The sequence below is a fragment of the Lynx rufus genome, unplaced genomic scaffold, assembly GCF_022079265.1.
Source record: "Lynx rufus isolate CCGP_SWC_20201006 ecotype Redwood Valley unplaced genomic scaffold, mLynRuf1.p SCAF_11, whole genome shotgun sequence".
NCBI classification, from domain to species: domain Eukaryota; kingdom Metazoa; phylum Chordata; class Mammalia; order Carnivora; family Felidae; genus Lynx; species Lynx rufus.
Window position 1 is genome coordinate 44,769,533 of NW_025814825.1, and position 17,894 is coordinate 44,787,426.

Below are 17,894 nucleotides of genomic sequence, written 5' to 3' on the forward strand. Positions count from 1 at the left end.
CTCTTGTGCTAGGTCATCTAGAAGTTTCTATGTGATTAAGCTACTATGATCCTCCTTTTCATCATCACTGTAATGGAAGTGATGACTCTGCCCTGCTTGCCACATCAGTTGGTCGTAATCAAATGTCATTTTTAAAAAGTATTTTAAAAGTCTTGTGTACCATTTTTAAAGGCATGAACATGGGGCTGTTCCATTTTAATAGATGCGTGACCTTGGGCAAATCACTTTAGTGACCACAAAAATAAAACTCTGTTTCCCTTATTCAACATCATCGGGAGCAAGAACATCCCTTTGTTAAACGGATTTTGCTGAGATGTTTGTTGACGTGGGACAGTGCCTTTGTGTCCTAAGCTGCATGTAGGGCTGGTTGCACATGACCAGACTTGTCTATTGAGGGGATACTACTCTAGAGCAAAGGCAGCCTCGTTAGCTATACACAGGTGCAGGAGATTCCATGTCCAACATTTTCCAGGAAAGTCTAGATTTCAGTGATCCCACCCCTATATCCTATAAGTCCTCTTCTAATTGTTAGTCCAGGTGGAGTGATTCTGGTCTGGCTACCCACATGGTTGTAGTGATGGTGGGCTGGCCCTGGTTGGACAGGGACCAGGTATTTATTTGGTTGCAGGAATAAAAGAACCAGAAAGAGCTTTCCTTCCAGCCCTCATTTTATATGGGAAAAAATCCAAATACATTTCATAAGTGTGTATTTCAAGTTGTCAGGAGTATGCTACAGCTGGGTGACAGGCTTCTTTTTGAGCAAGGGAGGAATAAAGCAGATTCATGGGTATTCTGGTTCATAACTAACTTTTTACTTAAAAGTCTTGGGATAGGTAGGTGGGTGGTAGTTTTAACTTTTGGATACTATAGAAAGTTCCAACTTATAAATGTTGAGTCCTGAAAAGCCACTTTCTAAACTCATCCTTTGGTTAAGGCACTGTCACTGATTAAAATGCAAATATCTCTAAATGGGAAAATATATTAAACTGTGTTGGTCATTAGCAATTTAGTGCTAGTATGGCTGTGAGATTGCTTTTTTTTTTTCTTACCTAGACAGCCAGTTGCCATTAGCTCTCTGTTAGGAATAAGACACATATTGGGTCTGATGACTACAGGAGAGAGAAAGAGAAAGACTAGAAATTGAGCCTTATCTGAGAAGCACTGTTGGGAGCATACTAATAGAGTATGCTGGGGGCAATATTAGGAGGAAGGATATCACTGTGTTTATTCAGATTATATTAAGTGCCAGAAAACTTATTTGTTCTTCTATCTGTCCATCTGTCCATCTGCCCATCCATCCACCCATCCATGCAATATATATTTTTGAATACTTGTTAATTACTATGTTGATCCCTGAGGGTCCAATCTAGAAACCATTTTCCCCGCTGCTATAGACTGAATGGTTGTTCCCCCTGAATTCATATGTTGAAGTCCTAATACCCAATGTAATTGTATTTGGAAGTGGGGCCTTTGGGGGGCAATCAGAGTTAGATTAAGTCCTGAGGATGGAGCCTTCATAATGGGATTAGTACTTTTACAGGGAGATAGAGGGATCTGAGCTTTCCTCTCTGCCATGTGGGGATATAATGACATGATGGTTATTGCAAACAGGAAGTGGGCTCTTACCAGACACCATGGTTACTGGTGCCATGATCTTGGATTTTTCAGCCTCCGGAACTATGAGAGATAAATATTGTTTAAGCCACCCAGTCTATGGTGTTTTTGTTATAGAAGCCCAAACTGACTAATACACATGTCCTCAAGAGATTAGTCTCATGGCTGTGGTCACAAGTATACAGACAACTATGATCAAATTGGAAAGAGCTACCATTGGGGCAGAGGGATTCATGAAGGGACAGGAAATGGGTGCTTTGCCATGTAGCTGTGGGGATATGAGAGAGAGTCATATTGCATTATTTCACTTAATCTTCACACTAGTTTTGCTTGGTAAAATTTTAACCTGTTTTACAGATGAAGAAACAGGCTCAGAGAATATAGCATCCATAATTATAATACCGAAGAAAGCTAGCCACCATTCCTTAATCATCATGCCCAAGACATATGTCAATGAAATGCCGAAAGTCACAAAGTCAATAAAGTAGAAAGTCTAGATTTCAGTGAACTGTGTGCCTGATTCTAAATGAATACATATTTGATCCTCTCATTCTCTCCTTTGACGAGGAGAATGAAAGAGAAGAGATGTGTTTGTGGCTGGTGGGAATGCTGAGGGTGGGGAGGCTGAAGCAGCCAGTTCCATTCCCCTTCTTTAGCCCTAATGACAGTCAATGAAAACTACGCACAAAGAGGACTTATCCTCAGGCAGCTTTTGTGTAGTGTCTTTTAGACAAAGGGCACAGCATGACACACTTTAAAAATGTCACAGATTCCCCAACCACCCTTTCTTTGGCAAGCTCTTTGCTATTTTCCTTCATTCGCAAAGCCAACAGCCTGATTGGGGCTGGTTCCCCTGCTCATCTTGTCAGGGAAAGAGGCCATGGGAAATGCCCTTTTAAAGTCCTTGAGATAAGGATCGAAAGGAGATATAACGTCTATCTTTGCACAGAAGACCCTCATTCAATAAAAGGTTCAAGAGTGTTCACCTGCCCCATGCACCACCCTAGGTTAGGCGCAGGGGGCTCTATCAAACTGGTTTTGCTGAGATTTCCCCAGACTTCTTAGGAGTGGAATTTCTCTCTTGGCTATCAGGAATCAAGTCTCAGGAGGAAAAAGAACACAGAATTGCTCTAAGAGGATTTGTGAGTCGTAAGAGAAGAAAACCTGACCTCCCTCCTCTGGGGACTCAGAGAAGGCCCCATCTTTGTAAATAAGCTGCCCTGATTGCTGGGAACGAAGTGGAATCCTTAAGTCAGTTCCTGCTGACAGAGGCTGTTGATTGCTATACTGGTCTTTATGGGACTTAGTGGCTGATTTCAACTGTGTGCTTGCCCCCCACAGCCAGCGGTTTGCCAAGGGTACAATTTTATAAATCACAAACAAGTAAACGCAGGAGTTTCATCCGGGAGGCTAAACGGGCGGAGTTCAAGCTTTAGTGCAGGCCATGGGAGGTGATACAAATGGCTGCAGGTTTGTAGAGCCCTCATTGTTACAGGTATAAACAATGCTCCAGGCAGGAATATTGGAGAAGCTCAGTTCTCATCCCCCCTTCCACCCCCATCTGACTCCTGCTCTACTATCCCATATAGCTCAGCACTGAGAAGATGGCAAAGAGTAAAGAAACGGGAATGTGAGATTTGTCTGGGTACTCCTTGAGCTTGACAAAACCACCTTGAACGTGGACCCATCTCATTGTTTTAACTCACGAGAGATACGGCCGAGGACTGTAAAAACAATTAAAGGTCAGGGTTGAGGTGTCTTCATGAATCACTGGAAGCAACCTCTTGCTACTCTTGACTGCCTGACACACTTAGGCGAAATGTCACTCTCAGCCTGGCACTTCCATCAAAAGTAACATAACGGGCAACATCAGATACAATACAGAAGGCCTCAGTGAGAGGTCAGCGTACGAGGCCATGAGGCAAACAGCAGAAAATATATCACTCTCTTTGATTTTCCTGTGGTATTCTTCTCTCTTAATTCCCCAGAGCCAGCATACAATTAACAGAAGCAAACATAACTGTTGGATGGAGACCATGGAAGAGTAAAAAGCAGTGACTAAGGGGTACATACTTATTTTGTGAAGTCATTTAGAAGTAGGGCTGTGGCTGCATGAGGTGCGAGAAAGGATTCAAAGACTGACCATTTGGTAAAAGAGAAAGGGATTGACTGTTGGAAAGACAAACCACGAATGGAGGCTCCCTGCCTCCTGTTTCTCCTTATGTAACAAAAATATCTTGCTAGGAGGGTTAATACTGGATTCCTCTCCTCATGCTGAATTAGAAAACAAGAAGTTTCTGGGGCTGAGTCAATGTCTGCAAAAATCATGAATACAAACACAATCAGATTCATAATGCATTGAATATATATAGCCCTTTTATTCTGAGGAGCTATATAAAGTCACACAAGGTATCTCCTTAATCCTTACTTCTCTGTCTGTGAGATGAGGTGATCAGCAGAAATGGGGCAAAAAATTGAAGATCAAGCCAGTGGAAGTGTCTGAGGAATCAATATTGTTCCTACCTCCATAGCAATAACCGGATACGTCCCAGAGAAGTGACAATTCTGAGCTTCCCCCCTCGCCCAACAGAGGAAAGTCCTATATTCATGCCTTAAAAGAAATGGATTTGCAGACAACTTTGTCCTGTCCTATCACATTTTCATCACATTGAAGAAAACGGAATAGAAATATTGCTTTACAAACTATAAAATTCTAGTATTTCATGACTAGGTTAGTAAACATACACAGTGTTTCTACGATAACCAAGGAAAATAGCGTGCAAGTACCTTGCATAATAGGAAAATAACAAATTCACATGCACCTTTTAAAGCTTGAGGCTTTCCCTCCACCATCCCCTAAAGGAATTAAAAAAAACCCAACAGTTTAAAGCATTAGAATTGGTATACCCTGAGAGTGAAGATAAAAGGAAATGCAATTATGTGACCTGAGGAAAAGAAAGAGCAAGAGAAATTTTATAATATAGATCTTATGTGGAAAAAAGATCTTACAGAATGAATGGTGATCAGCAATCCTTTATCCTCACTGAGCAAGGAAGAAGGGACAAGAAGGAAGATTTTTCAGCAGCTGTGTAATGGATTTAATAGCAAAAAGCTTTGCCACCACGATTATTAATACTAAGATCACCCATCTGTCTCCATCATCGCTGACGCCTCCTGGGTCCAAACCATCACCACCTCTCTCCTGGATTGCATGAACCTGGTAGAGGACCACTATCTCTGCAGTCTTCTGTCTTTGACTTATTCTCTAAACAGAAGCTGGAGCTGTCTTTTGAAATTCAAATCTGATCATTTCATTCTTCTTAAAATACTTCAAGCGTCCCATCGCGTTTGTGTTTGAGCCAAATGTTGAGTTTTAAATGGCCTGCAAAGTGTGACCTATGCCAACGTCCTCTTCATCCAAACCTGGCACTCTGCATCATCCCTTCTCCCAGTGCTGTAGCCACACCAGGACTCTCTCTTTTCCTCAAGTAGGTCACCTGCTTTCCCTTTTCAAGTTCTTTGTATGTACTGTTCCTTCTTCCTATCTACATTGCAGCTAACCCATCACTAATCATCCTTCATATCCCGGAGAGAATTGGCATTCTGTCTTTATCTCGCCTAAGATGTATCAGACTTGTAATTATTTGTTCAATTAGATGGAAGCTCCTCGAGGACATATTTGCCTTATTTGCTCCTGTGATGCCTTAAAATCTGGTTGGTATCATAATAAGATTCCAGAAAGTACTTAATGAATCAAAAGGTGATTCTGGTAGGTGCTCAATTAATAATTGTGGAATAAGTGAATAGAATAGAGTGTGGGGAGAGAAGCAGAGAATCACACACACACACACACACACACACACATACACAATCAGGTTGGTTGGATATTCTCCTAATAGGTAAACAGATTATTCCAGTCTGATTCTCAGTCATTTATTTCTGTCCCAAATCTTGTGGGCAGGATTAGAATTAGACTGGTTAATGCATGTGGTTAATAATCAGCAAATAAATATATAGTAAAGCTGGGTCAACTTCATTTTTGCCAGTTCGAGTCTTATGATACTCTCAACCGTTTTGCCATTTGTAAAAAGATTGTTTCCTGGAAAGTTTTATTAATTGGGCCCTTTAATATACTGCTGGTGGGAGCAGAGATTGGTACCATCTTCTTGGAAAGTAGGTTGGGGTATCAGTAGCCTTAAACAAAGGGACCTTAGAGCCCTATTTTAAGAAAGCTTTCCTAAGTAAATATTATATTTAGAAATGCAGATGAGGACAAAGATTTACACATTATCATGTTGAACACAACCATTTTTACAAAGAATATAAATTTGAAACCACTGAAACGTCAAACAACAGTAGGTTGTTTGAGTCAATTATGACACATCTACCCTGTGGCTGTCAATAAAATGATGTGTTTAAATAATTTGCAAAGATGAGGAAAGCTTATGATACAGATATGTGAAAAAAGAAGAAAGCAACATTATACATCAGAGAGACCTTGGCATTACAAAGATAATACAATCATAGAAAATAATCAGAAGAAAACAGTCTGGTATCTGTGTGTGGAAAGTTTAGAGGTGGTTTTGACTTCCTCCTTTTAGATTTTTCAGTCTCACTTGTCAACACCACACCAGCCATGCCCAGCTTGAAAACAGAAACCAAAAGGAAAAACACAAACACTTAAAATGTAGACTCTTGAAGATACCACCAAACAAAAACCATACAAATGATAATTTCAAGAAGCAAAGGAGGGAAAAAGTGGGACATTTTACTCCCTGCTGTAAAAACTTTCAGCAGGGGGAGCCTGGGTGGCTCAGTCAGTTGAGCTTCCGACTTCAGCTCAGGTCATGGTTTATGGGCTCAAGCCCCAGGTTCATGGGTTCGAGTCCTGCATTGGGCTTGCTGCTGTCAGCACAGAGCCTGCTTCAGATCCTCTATCCCCCTCGCTCTCTTCCCCGCTCCCACTCATGTTCTCTCTCTCTCTCTCTGAAAAAACGAACAAACTATAAAACTATAAAAAAAAATTCAGCAGGTTTATGTGCTGAGTGACCCCCATTGGAGCATGTTTATGCTCACTCTGCTGTGCATGCTGTCTGCACTGATATTGCTCTGTAATGTTAGTTAACTAGATCGGGTGGAATCTATGTCTGATCCTTCCAGCAATCCATGTCTGATTATTGGCTCATTTCAGTTGGGAGGCCCTCTCATGTAAAATATATGCTTTATTTACAGTCTAACCTGAAATAACACCTTAACCCCAAATAATAAATTCTTCCTGCTGGATTCCAAAGGCAGGGGAGCAAGCTTGCATGGTGGGGAGCTCAGGTTTACCATAGGCAGAGCCCTTAACAGTGCTTCTGGAAGTCAACAATTGTTCATGTGCCACCTTTTGCCACCATCAAAATCAGGATAGGCACTTTGATGTTTGTCTTTTCACAGTAGCGCATGGTAAGTGCTATTAACCGATTTACAGCTGAGTTAAAAAGCATTCTGTGACTGACTTTATTATAGTCACAGGATAGAAAGAGGCAGAATAAAGTTCTGACTCAGGTCCCTGGATTGCAAATCCTTCTCAGTTTTCAATGTGAGAGGCATCTAGTCTGCCCACACTTAAACTCCAGTATTATCTTCAAGAATTAAAAGCACAAGGGCATTTGCTTTGAGCGCATAGGCAGCTGTGGCCTCTGATCCACAATACTAGACTGGTGTATTGATGATAAAAAAACACTCACTGTGTGTCTGGAACTGACAGAAAACCATATGTGTTAATTCACCTCCTCCCGACCACATTCAGCCTGATACACAGTACATGTTCAAAACATGGGTATTGAAAAATATGTTAAGTATGTACTATTATTATCCTTCCTTTAAAAAATAAAGAAACTAAAAAAGAAACAAGCAAACAAAAAAAGGGGGGGCACCAGGGTGTCTCAGTCAGTTAAGTGTCTGACTTTGACTCAGGTCATGATCCATCAGTTTGTGAGTTCAAGCCCCACATTAGGCTCTGTGCTGACAGCTCAGAGCCTGGAACCTGCTTTGGATTCTGTGTCTCCATCTGTCTCTCTGCCCCTCCCTGGCTTGTGTGCTTGCTCTCTCTCTCTCTCTCTCTCTCAAAAATAAACATTTAAAAATGAAGAAACTGAGGCACAGTTCAGATTAAGTAACTTTGTCAATGATGTAGACCAAATAAGTGGTGCATTTGGGATTCATAGTCAAGCAGTCGGGGTCAAGAGCTCACACTTATATAATGTGTTGGCCAAAAGTCATTAAACAGAGGTTACCAGATGGGCATTATTGTTTGGAGACCTTGTTACTACTGTAGCTTTGGGGGTCTGCCACAGAGGTCCTGACCGAATGAGTCTAGAGAGGAGTATGGTAATCTGTGTGTTAACAAGTGCCTTCAAGTACTTGGGGAGTGGCCAGTCTGCAGGACTAATGTTTAAACCCAAGAGTACTTGGGACTCTGAGCTCTGGCCACTCAATGTGTGTTGGGACAATTTGCATAAACTTTCTAACTTCAGATTTCTCATCTGCAGAATGGTGGTACTAATAAACTCTTAAAAAGGAAGTAGGAAGATTTGATGAAAAAAAATATTGCTTAGTGCAATCCCTTGCAAATAAGCGAATTATCATGGTAACAGCTGTCATCTTTGTTACTTAAAATTATTGATATAAATAACAAATTATTAGTCAATGAAAATTAATATTATTAGCCATATAGTATTATTGTTTTATTATATTAACGTATTGTTATTGTCATTATGACTATTGATACATTTTTTAATATTCTGAAAGCCAGCTATTGTCTCTGAGTCATCCACGGCACAGGATTCCTACTGCAGTGACCTGACCAGCTTAGCTCCCAGAAAGAATCCCAGAAAACTCTGGCTGCTGCAGAAATAACTGAGGAGGCTACTGCTTGTTTACTTACAGCCCATGTAGCAGGCAGCCACCACAGCCCCAGCATTATCAATATGGATTTTGAAATCACCCACGGCTAATAGCCCAAATTAATAGCCTCGGGGTGACTCTAGAGCAATTGAGAAAGAAAATCCATAACTTCACTAAAGACGCCAGCGGCTGTTCAGGAAGAGAGCTCTACATTAATTAACAGCTGTGAACACTGTAAAAACTGGTGCATTCAGGAATGAGACAGGGGCAGTTACAATTAGCCGAACACAAGAATCCCATAAGGCTGTCCAGGTTAGGAAGCAGAGGGAGCCGCCCCTGGGGAGGGCGGGCTGGTGGCCACCCTGCTGCACCCAGGCATAGCCCCCAGGGAGTCAGATGCATTCTCCTACCAGCCCTGCTTCCCTGTGCTCACAGCAGCCTCTAGGGCAAGCCTGTCCTTTCTGCATCAGCTATAAACTTCAGGAACACTCAGGTTTGGGAGGTGCATAAAACTCTGTGGTCCTTTTCTTCTGCAACAAAATCATTTAATTCCGGTGGCCTCCTTTCTTGAGATCCCTCCTGGATACTTGGCGAGGTGGGAGGCTGAATGTGAGGGAGATTGTGCCTGTAAAGAGGGTCAAGGATGTTAAAACAATGATCACTATCCTCAGCACCCTCTCTCAGATGCTTTGCACTTGGGGATTGGTGCCTAAGACAGATCCCAACCTCGGGCAAGAAAAGAACTTACACTTAGGAAAAACTGCGGTGTCCAGAGCATACGGTAATCAAGGCAGTTGTACTCAGGGAGTGTCGTATCTTGAATCAGAGCCCCATTTTGTCATTTGCTCCTTGAATTAATTCAGGTAAGCCATTTAACCTTCCTGCACTTCCCATTTGTGAAATGAGATGAATACTTCCTATCTTGCAGTTATTATAAGATTCATAAACTATTATATACATTATACCTGTAATATATATCCTAATGTATTATATATATATATATATATATATAGCATGTTATTCACATTTTAATTATGAGGTTTTTTTTTTTCTGAGTACATTTTTTCCTGTGTGGTTTTATTCAGTGGTATAGCTTTAAATACAATCGATATGCTAAAAACTACAAATTTTTATTCCTAGCCAGGACATCCCTCCTGAACCGCAGACTATAAATAACCTTGTCTACTCAACATCTCCTTTTGATCTCTAACAGGCACTTCACACTGAACACGTCCGACACAGCTCTCACATCCTATTCCCCATCACTGCTGATGGCTCAGGCCCAAACTCAGGAAATCATCTTTTTCCTCCTACTCCTCACAGCCAACCCTCAGAGAAAATTCTATGGGCTCTATCTTCAAACAGACCCTGAACGTACCTCCTTTTCAAGTCTCCTATCGGTGCCACTGGGGCCATCAGCTCTCACGTGGATCATCACCATCATTTCTCAACTGGCTACCCTGTTTCTGTCTTCACCATTCCCACCCTGGCAACACCATGGCCAGAGTGAGTCTATTCAGATCACATGACCATTGTGTTCAAAACCCTTTGGTGGCTTCCCATCTCAAAGACACAGCAGGGGTGCCTGGGTGGCTTGGTTGGTTAAGCGTCCGACTGGCTCAGGTATGATCTCGCAGTTGGTGGGTTTGAGCCCCAGGTCTGGCTCTGTGCTGACAGCTCGGACCATGGAGCCTACTTCAGGTCCTGTGTCTCCCTCTCTCTATCCCCCTCTCCTGCTCATGCTGTCTCTCTGTCTCTCAAAAAATGAATAAATGTTAAAAATTAAAAAAAAAAAGATACAGGCAAAGTCTTTGCCTTGGCCTATAAAGCTTTAGGTGATGTCCCTGCCCTTCTACCATCACCTCTGTGGTCTTATTCTTCCTGCACTTGCTCACTCTGCACCAGTCACCCTGGCTTCCTTAGGCTTCCTTGCACATGACAAGTGAGCTTTTACCCCAGAGCTTTGCACTTGCTGGAATGCTTTTTGGAATTGTTTTCCCTTGAGTCAGTATGTAGCTTAGCCCTCACTGCTTTCAGGTTTCTGCCCAAATACAACAGAGATAAGCTTTCTCTGATCCCCCATTAGAATAACACTAGGGGTACCGGGGTGGCTCAGTCGTTTGAGTGGTCCACACTTGAGTTTGGCTCAGGTAATGATCCCAGGGTCATGGGATTGAGCCCCGTGTCAGGCTCCGTGCTCAGTGGAGATTCTATCTCCTTCTGCCCCTCTCTCCTGTTCTTTATCTCTCTCTAAAATAAATAAATAGATAGGTAGATAGATAAATACAAATAGCCCTTTGCCATGCTCCCCAGCATTCCTTTCTGCACTTACCTGCTTACTTTTTTCCATAGCATTGATCACCATTCAACGTATTATATATTTAACTATCATGTCGCCTCTTACCCAGAATATCAGATCCAGGAGAGCATTCCATTTTCTGTTCTGTTCCCTGCTACAATCGTCAGCACCCAGAACAAGGTGTGGTACCTAGTAGAAAGGCAATAAATACATATTTTTAACAAATCAATGAATGTACGAATGAATGATCATTACTAGTTGAGTTAGTTTATCCATGAAGATTTTTTGGAAGTTATTACAGGTCCACAAGCACCGATCTATACCCTTTGTATTTGTTTGTATGTTTGCTTGCTTTGTGTTTATTCTTGCTTGTTTACATGGAGGCAGGGTCAACATGAGGACATGGGAGTTCAAGACTCCTTGTCAGTGTAGTCAGCTCAACATGGCCCTTGAAGGGAAAGCTATATCACACTCATCCATATCAAGAGAGAAAAGACAAAAGCAAAACCATCAGTTTCTGGGCTAGGGCAGTGCTGGAGTATACTGGAGAGCCCAGCTGTCCCACTCATCAGGGGATCTGTTCTGGACCCAGAGCACTCTGGGAAGTGCCACACATTGGCTAGTTTAACTCCGGCTCTCGTTCTTGTTCCTCCCAAGGTGAACTAGTGAAGAGGGGCTCCATCTCACTCCTCTGCTAGCTGTGGACACAGACAAAGTAGGTCCTTAATGCCTGTTAGCAGAAATGCTCTCAGGTAAAGCTGAGGTTAATGGCTCTGCAGGGCTTGGGGATGTTATCATTTATAAAGCAAAGGGTTTTGCATTAAGAAGCAGACAGGGTTCTAGTATTGATTGTCCAATTATTACCCTGTAAGACCTGTAGGAAAATTTCTAGGCTCTCTGCCTCTGGTCTTCCTGACTGGTTAAAAGGGCAGGCTGGACCGATTAGAACTGGTACCCAAGCTGGTTATGAGATGTGGCCTGGAATTTAGCTAGACTGGCATTAAATCTTATTTCTGCAAATGAAGCTGTGTTTTCTCAGGCAAGTTACTTAACTATCTAGGACTTGGTCCTTTATCTGCCAAATGGAGGTAACAGATTTTAAGGTTAGTTATAAAAGTAAATAGAAATAATGCATGCAATGAGCTTAGATTTAGGTCAGTCATATAAAGTGTTCAATATGCTTATTATTAATACGATCATCCCCATTTGAAAGATCCCCAAGGTCGTTCACATGTGAATTGGCTCCCATAATTTTCTTATGAGACATAGTTGAGATTTAGAACTCATCTATCTATCTATTATCTATTATCTATCTATTTATCTGTCTATATGTCAGAATTTCATAAACAGACATAGAGGGAGTTCTAAGTCTCAGTTATGTCTGGGTACTTGGATTGGAGTAGGTGAGAAGATTGTCTTTGACAGGTTGCCTGCCAAACACCCTGCGGTGCTGCCAGCCCCAGGCAGTGAGCAGGGACAGTGGCCACCAAGTGCCTGAGCTCCATCTGACGCTCCAGAGGAGGGATGGCCTCTGCTTAGGACAAAGGATGATGGGGGGTGCAAGTCTTTCCAGGCCTGTACTTCTTGGTCACTGCCCGGTGGGAGAGTGTCCCCACCGGGAAAGAGTGGGGTAGGTCTGGTGGGGCCCAGGGTGCTGGGAGAAGGTGCTGACAACCCAACCCAGCGAGGCAGACAGCCTGGGGGTAGCAGGACCTTGTGTGAGCTGAGGCTCTTAGCCCCTGTGCATGCTCCATTTTCCCATTGAACTCCTCTTACAAAATACAGTCCATGACTTGGGGTGCCTGGGTGGCTCAGTCGTTTAAGCATCCGATTTCAGCTCAGGTCATGATCTCATAGTTCGTGGGTTCGAGCCCCATGTCGGGCTCTGTGCTGACAGCTCAGAGCCTGGAGCCTGCTTTGGATTCTGTGTCTCCCTCTCTCTCTGCTCCTCTCCAACTCATGCTCTCTCTCTCTCTCAAAAATAAATAACATTAAATTTTAAATTAGATAATCCATGAACAAATTACTAGGAATTTCAAGTCAGACACCACAGAGCCTTAAACCCCCAGTACAGAGCCCTTCTGGGTGTCAGGCACTTTTCTGACTGAGCTAAGTGGGGGGCCTTTTGCAGCGTGCCCATGAACCCAGCCCTGAATCTCTCCACACAGAATGGAGACAAAGGTTAAGAGAGTTAATATACACAGAGTGCACTGCCTGTCATATAACAGGCTCTTGATGCAAAGTAGTTGCTGAGATGATCTTCAAATTGTCCCAAACCTGCTCTTTTACAGGCACCATTCTCCAAAGAGGGCATCTTTTTACATTGCAAATTCAAGCATGTGATTCATCTTAAAATGTTTAAGTTGCTTCTCTGTCCTGAAAATCAAGTCCAAACTTCATGTGGTCAGTGAATCCTTGTCACACTCTTCTAAGGGCCACCTGACCCCTTACCTGTGTCCCCTTTCCTCCTCCATCACTATCCTCAGGCTCACTGCCATTCTCTTTTATCAGGCTTGCTCTCACCTTAGGTCCTTGGCCGTCTTCAGGGAAAAGAGGAGTTCCAGGCAGAGGGAACAGACTGTGCAAAGCCTTACTCATTTGTAAGTTTGAAAATTCACTTAGGAGGGTTTTCTTTGAGATTTCTGACCAGCCAAAACAACCCCCATCTATGATGTGCTTTCTTCATTTTTTTTTTGAAGTTTTATTTATTTATTTTGAGATGGGGGAGGGAGAAAGCACCCATGAACAGGGAAGGGGCAGAGAGAGAGGAAGAGAGAGAATCCCAAGCAGGCTCTGTGCTGTGGAGCCCCATGCAGGGCTTGAACCTGTGATTATGGCCTGAGCCAAAATCAAGAATCAGACACTGAACCAACTGAGCCACTTAGGCATCCCATGTGATGTGTTTTTATAAAATCTTGTGTTCGATTTTGTTTTTGTTTTTCATCTTCTGAAACAAATTTGTTTCCTTCAAAAATGAGCCAAAAAGGGCTCAGGCTTAAAAAGAAAACCCACACCAAAGCAGGAAATGAAGTTCTCTTTCTCTGGCCAGAACAAAACATGAGAAAGCAGGAACTCAGTCCCACCTCCACCCCACCTCCAAATTATACAGTCGAGTTTCCCACATTTGGGGAAATCACAGGGCTCAGCACATTGGGAGTGCAGTGTATAAGACTTGCCCTGGGAAAACCACCTTTGTGATCATGGCATCTCCCCTGTCAGGTGAGTATATCCTGTGTGTGTGTGTGTGTGTGTGTGTGTGTGTGTGTGTGCTCACGTGTGCTTTTTTTGGTAAATAGCACTTCTAACAATTCTAAATATAATCAGCTCTTTAAAGATTGTTGATGTGCCTCTTTCTAATTAAACTGTTAGCATCATGTATACAATCTTTGTATCTCTCTTGTTCATATCTCCATTCTGGTGCCTAGTTGAGAGCCAGACGCATGGTAGAATCTTGGGGACTATTAATTAAATTACTTGTATCCAGTGTCTAACCAAGATGTATAGGCTGATGCCCGATCACTTGAGATTATTGTCTGGTAAAAGATGCCCTTTAATGTAGGCAAATCCTGGTTAGGTGTTAGAACAAGACCGGTTTCAGGTTTCTTTCACTTCTTGCTCTCCTGGACCTTCTGATCTCACCTGTTTGGGTGTGGAAACCTTTTCTTCTCATTTTGTAGTGTCCTGTGCCCCAGTTCCCTGGATTACCACTCTTGAGCACAGGGCACATACATGTCTTTCTTCCCAGTCTTTGCTTCTAGATTCCTTCCTTCCCCCTGCCATTTGTGCAGGTACTGAACCTCCTCATTTATTCAGTTGATAGTATCTTTACATCATTGTTTTGTAGAATTTTCCTATAAACTGTCTGCTATTATTTAAAGGTGGAAGAGAGGAGTTTGTCCAGTGAAGCAGATTGCAAAATAAGCTTTGCAGAAAAGTATGGTCTCTTAGGGGCGCCTGGGTGGCTCAGTGTATTGAGTACCCAATTCTTAATTTTGGCTCAGGTCATGATCCCAGGGTCATGAGATCAAGCCCTGTGTCAGGCTCCACACTGAGCACGGAGCCTACTTGGGACTGTCTCTCTCTCCCTCTGCCCCTTTCCCCTGCTTGTTCTCTCTCTCTAAAGAAGAAAATGGCCTTTTAAAGTAAAAAATATACTGGTTTATTTAAATAACCTTACCACATAAGCAGTGCTGAGCTTCCTGTCAGTTTCAGCTTCCTATGCTACACAGTTTGATGATCACAAAACAGGTGTGGAAAAGAGAGCCCCACGTACCCAGCCACTGGGTTCCAGGAGCATTCTGAGATGGTCTCTCACATATTTGTCATTGTCTACAGCCTAATAAGATTATGCTTCCTTTTCACCTTTCATTTTATCATTGTCCATAATAAAGGGATGCATTAATTTAATCCATAAATACAGATATGATGGTTTTATCCTGTGGCTGTGAATGGTGCTTTAAAATAAAGAACCAAAATGATAAACCGGTGTAGTAATTTACCATAATTACAGCAATGAAATACTACTTTGAGTCAGTCATGGCAGTAATACACAGCTCAGGAACTTCTAGCGAAATCCACTAAATGGAAGAGAGCAGAGGGAGGAAGAAATGAGATGTGAGGTCGCATAAGGTTTCTAGCCACGAATCCAGACAGTTGAGAAAATAAATGCAAGCTGGAAGGCTCAGGGAAAGATCTGCCCTGGGAGGAGGTGCCCTTGTTTTCTCTGGAAAAGCACGCCAAGTTTAGGAGACTTGCCACAGTTTAATTAAAGTCTGCAGCTGGTGTGAAAGCAAAGGAGAAAAAGAAATTAGGGCAGCACAAAAACTAATGAAAGTCTAGAATCTCATTTTAAAGTTTTCTCTCTATTATGAAAGAAATACGACTTGTCACATGTGCCCCCATTCACCGTGACAAAGCCCTCGGGGAAGGAACGTTCTGGACTATGAAGAGAAAAGACCTGTAGTTAGGTCTCTTTCGACATGACTGCCACTGCCTTTTTCAGGAAAAACTCATCAAAATCTTTTGTTTGTTTTTTGAAAACCAGATTGGTTAGGGAGAGCAGCACAAATTGAACAGCTTCAAGTATAACTATAGGAAAGTCCATTGAAACTTTAAAACCAGCTTTGGCAATCAGAGTGGGATTCACATTCAGGCTGTATGGCTGTATTCATCAAGGTCTCCAGAGAAACCAAACCAAGAAGATAGTCTCTATTATAGGGACTGGTAAGTCCAAAATCCATGGAGTAAGCCAGGCAGGCTAGTAACTCAAATGGGTTTGTATGTTAGTCTTGAGCCTGAATTTCTTTGCCTTCATGAAAACTCAATATTTCTTATTAAGGCCTTCAACTGATTGGATGATACCCACCCACATTATGGAAAGTAATCTGCATTCCTGAAAGTCTACTGACTTAGATGTTAATTACATCTTAAAAATACCAAGGAGGCAACATCTAGTCTGATGTATTTTTTCAATGTTTATTTATTTTTGAGAGAGAGAGAGAGCAGGGGAGGGGCAAAGAGAGAGGGAGACACAGAATCTGAAGCAGGCTCCAGGCTCTGAGCTGTCAGCACAGAGTCCAATGTGGGGCTCGAACTCACAAACCATGAGATCATGACCTGGGACACAGTCAGATATTTGAGCCAACAGGCACCCCTCTAGTCTTATTTATGTTTGGTGAAGCAAATGGGCACCATGGCCTTGCCAAGGTAATGCCTGAAATTGACTGTCAAAGCAGCTAATATTGAAAATATTATATTAGTTAATATTTATAGAACACGTTATATTTGTCAGGTACACTGAACTCATCTAATTCTCACAACAACCATTTTATATAGATAATATTATTATTCTCAATTTATGGGTGAGAAAACTAAGATATAGGAAAGGTAAATAACTTTCCAAATTCACAGAGTAAGAGACAGAGCTAGAATTTGAACCCATATAGTCTAACTCCAGAATTTGGGTTCTTTAGTATCAAAATATGATGAATTTGGGCAAGTTAATTAATTTTCCTGAGATTTTACTATTTTATGGGAAAATATATATAATAGCAAATAATGTGTGGTTTGAGGGAACAATTAAATTAGAATATGCATATAAATATCCTAGTAAAGTACCTAATAGATAGTAGGTGCTCAATAACATGTAGCTTTTAGGGCATCTGTGTGGCTCAGTCGATTAAGCATCTGACTCTTGACTTTGGCTCAGGTCATGATCTCACGGTTCCTGAGTTCAAGCCTGTATTGGGCTTTTACTGACAGCATGGAGCCTATTTGGGATTCTCTTTCTCTCTCTGCCCCTCTACCACTGGTTTGCACTCTCTCTCTCAAAATAAATAAATAAAAACTTAAAAATAATAAAAATAAATAAAATGTACCCTTCTTCCCCTGACCTTAAAATTGCTTAAGTTTTAATCATGTCTTTTTTTAAATTTTGTTTAACATTTATTCATTTTTAAGAGACAGAGAGAGACAGAGCATGAGTTGGGGAGGGCAGAGAGAGAGGGAGACACAGAATCTGAAGCAGGCTCCAGGCTCTGAGCTGTCAGCACAGAGCCCGACGCAGGGCTCAAACTCATGAGCTGTGAGATCATGACCTGGGTCGAAGTCGGATGCTCAACCGACTAAGCCACTCAGGCGCCCCATCATGTCTTATTTTTAGAGATCTCTTCACTCTAGAAAAGCTCACTAAAGCATTGAGGTCTTACTTTTATTGAAGAGAATTATTTTTATAATTTTCTGGATAATAATAGTCTCTCTTGATAATCTCTAAGATTCATTTAGGCTAGAATTTGTGTTATTCTATGCTGTCCTTCAGCACCAAATTCAATCTTTGGCATACAGTAAGATCTTCAATGCATGAAATAAATCAGTAAATAGATTGAGAAATTATTGCCATTTCTTGTCCATTGAGGTAAGAAACTGAAGCACAGAATGATCCAATGACGTGCTCAGGTGGATGCAATTTACAGATGGTGTATCCCTGTCTCCAGAATTCCATCATTTCATTTATGTATTTGTTTCCTTTCTGAAAACAGTGTGGGATGTAAGCAGAGGCTTATGCAACCTTAAGGTTCATCATCTCCCTGCC

General features: G+C 41.9%; 1 non-coding gene across 1 annotated transcript; it reads right to left on the bottom strand.

Annotated features, from left to right (window-relative positions):
* Nucleotides 1-13,864: 13,864 nt before the first annotated feature.
* On the bottom strand, nt 13,865-14,031 carry LOC124507310 (U1 spliceosomal RNA). The gene has a single exon (XR_006960974.1). It is a non-coding gene; the product is annotated as a U1 spliceosomal RNA (small nuclear RNA).
* Nucleotides 14,032-17,894: the final 3,863 nt, after the last annotated feature.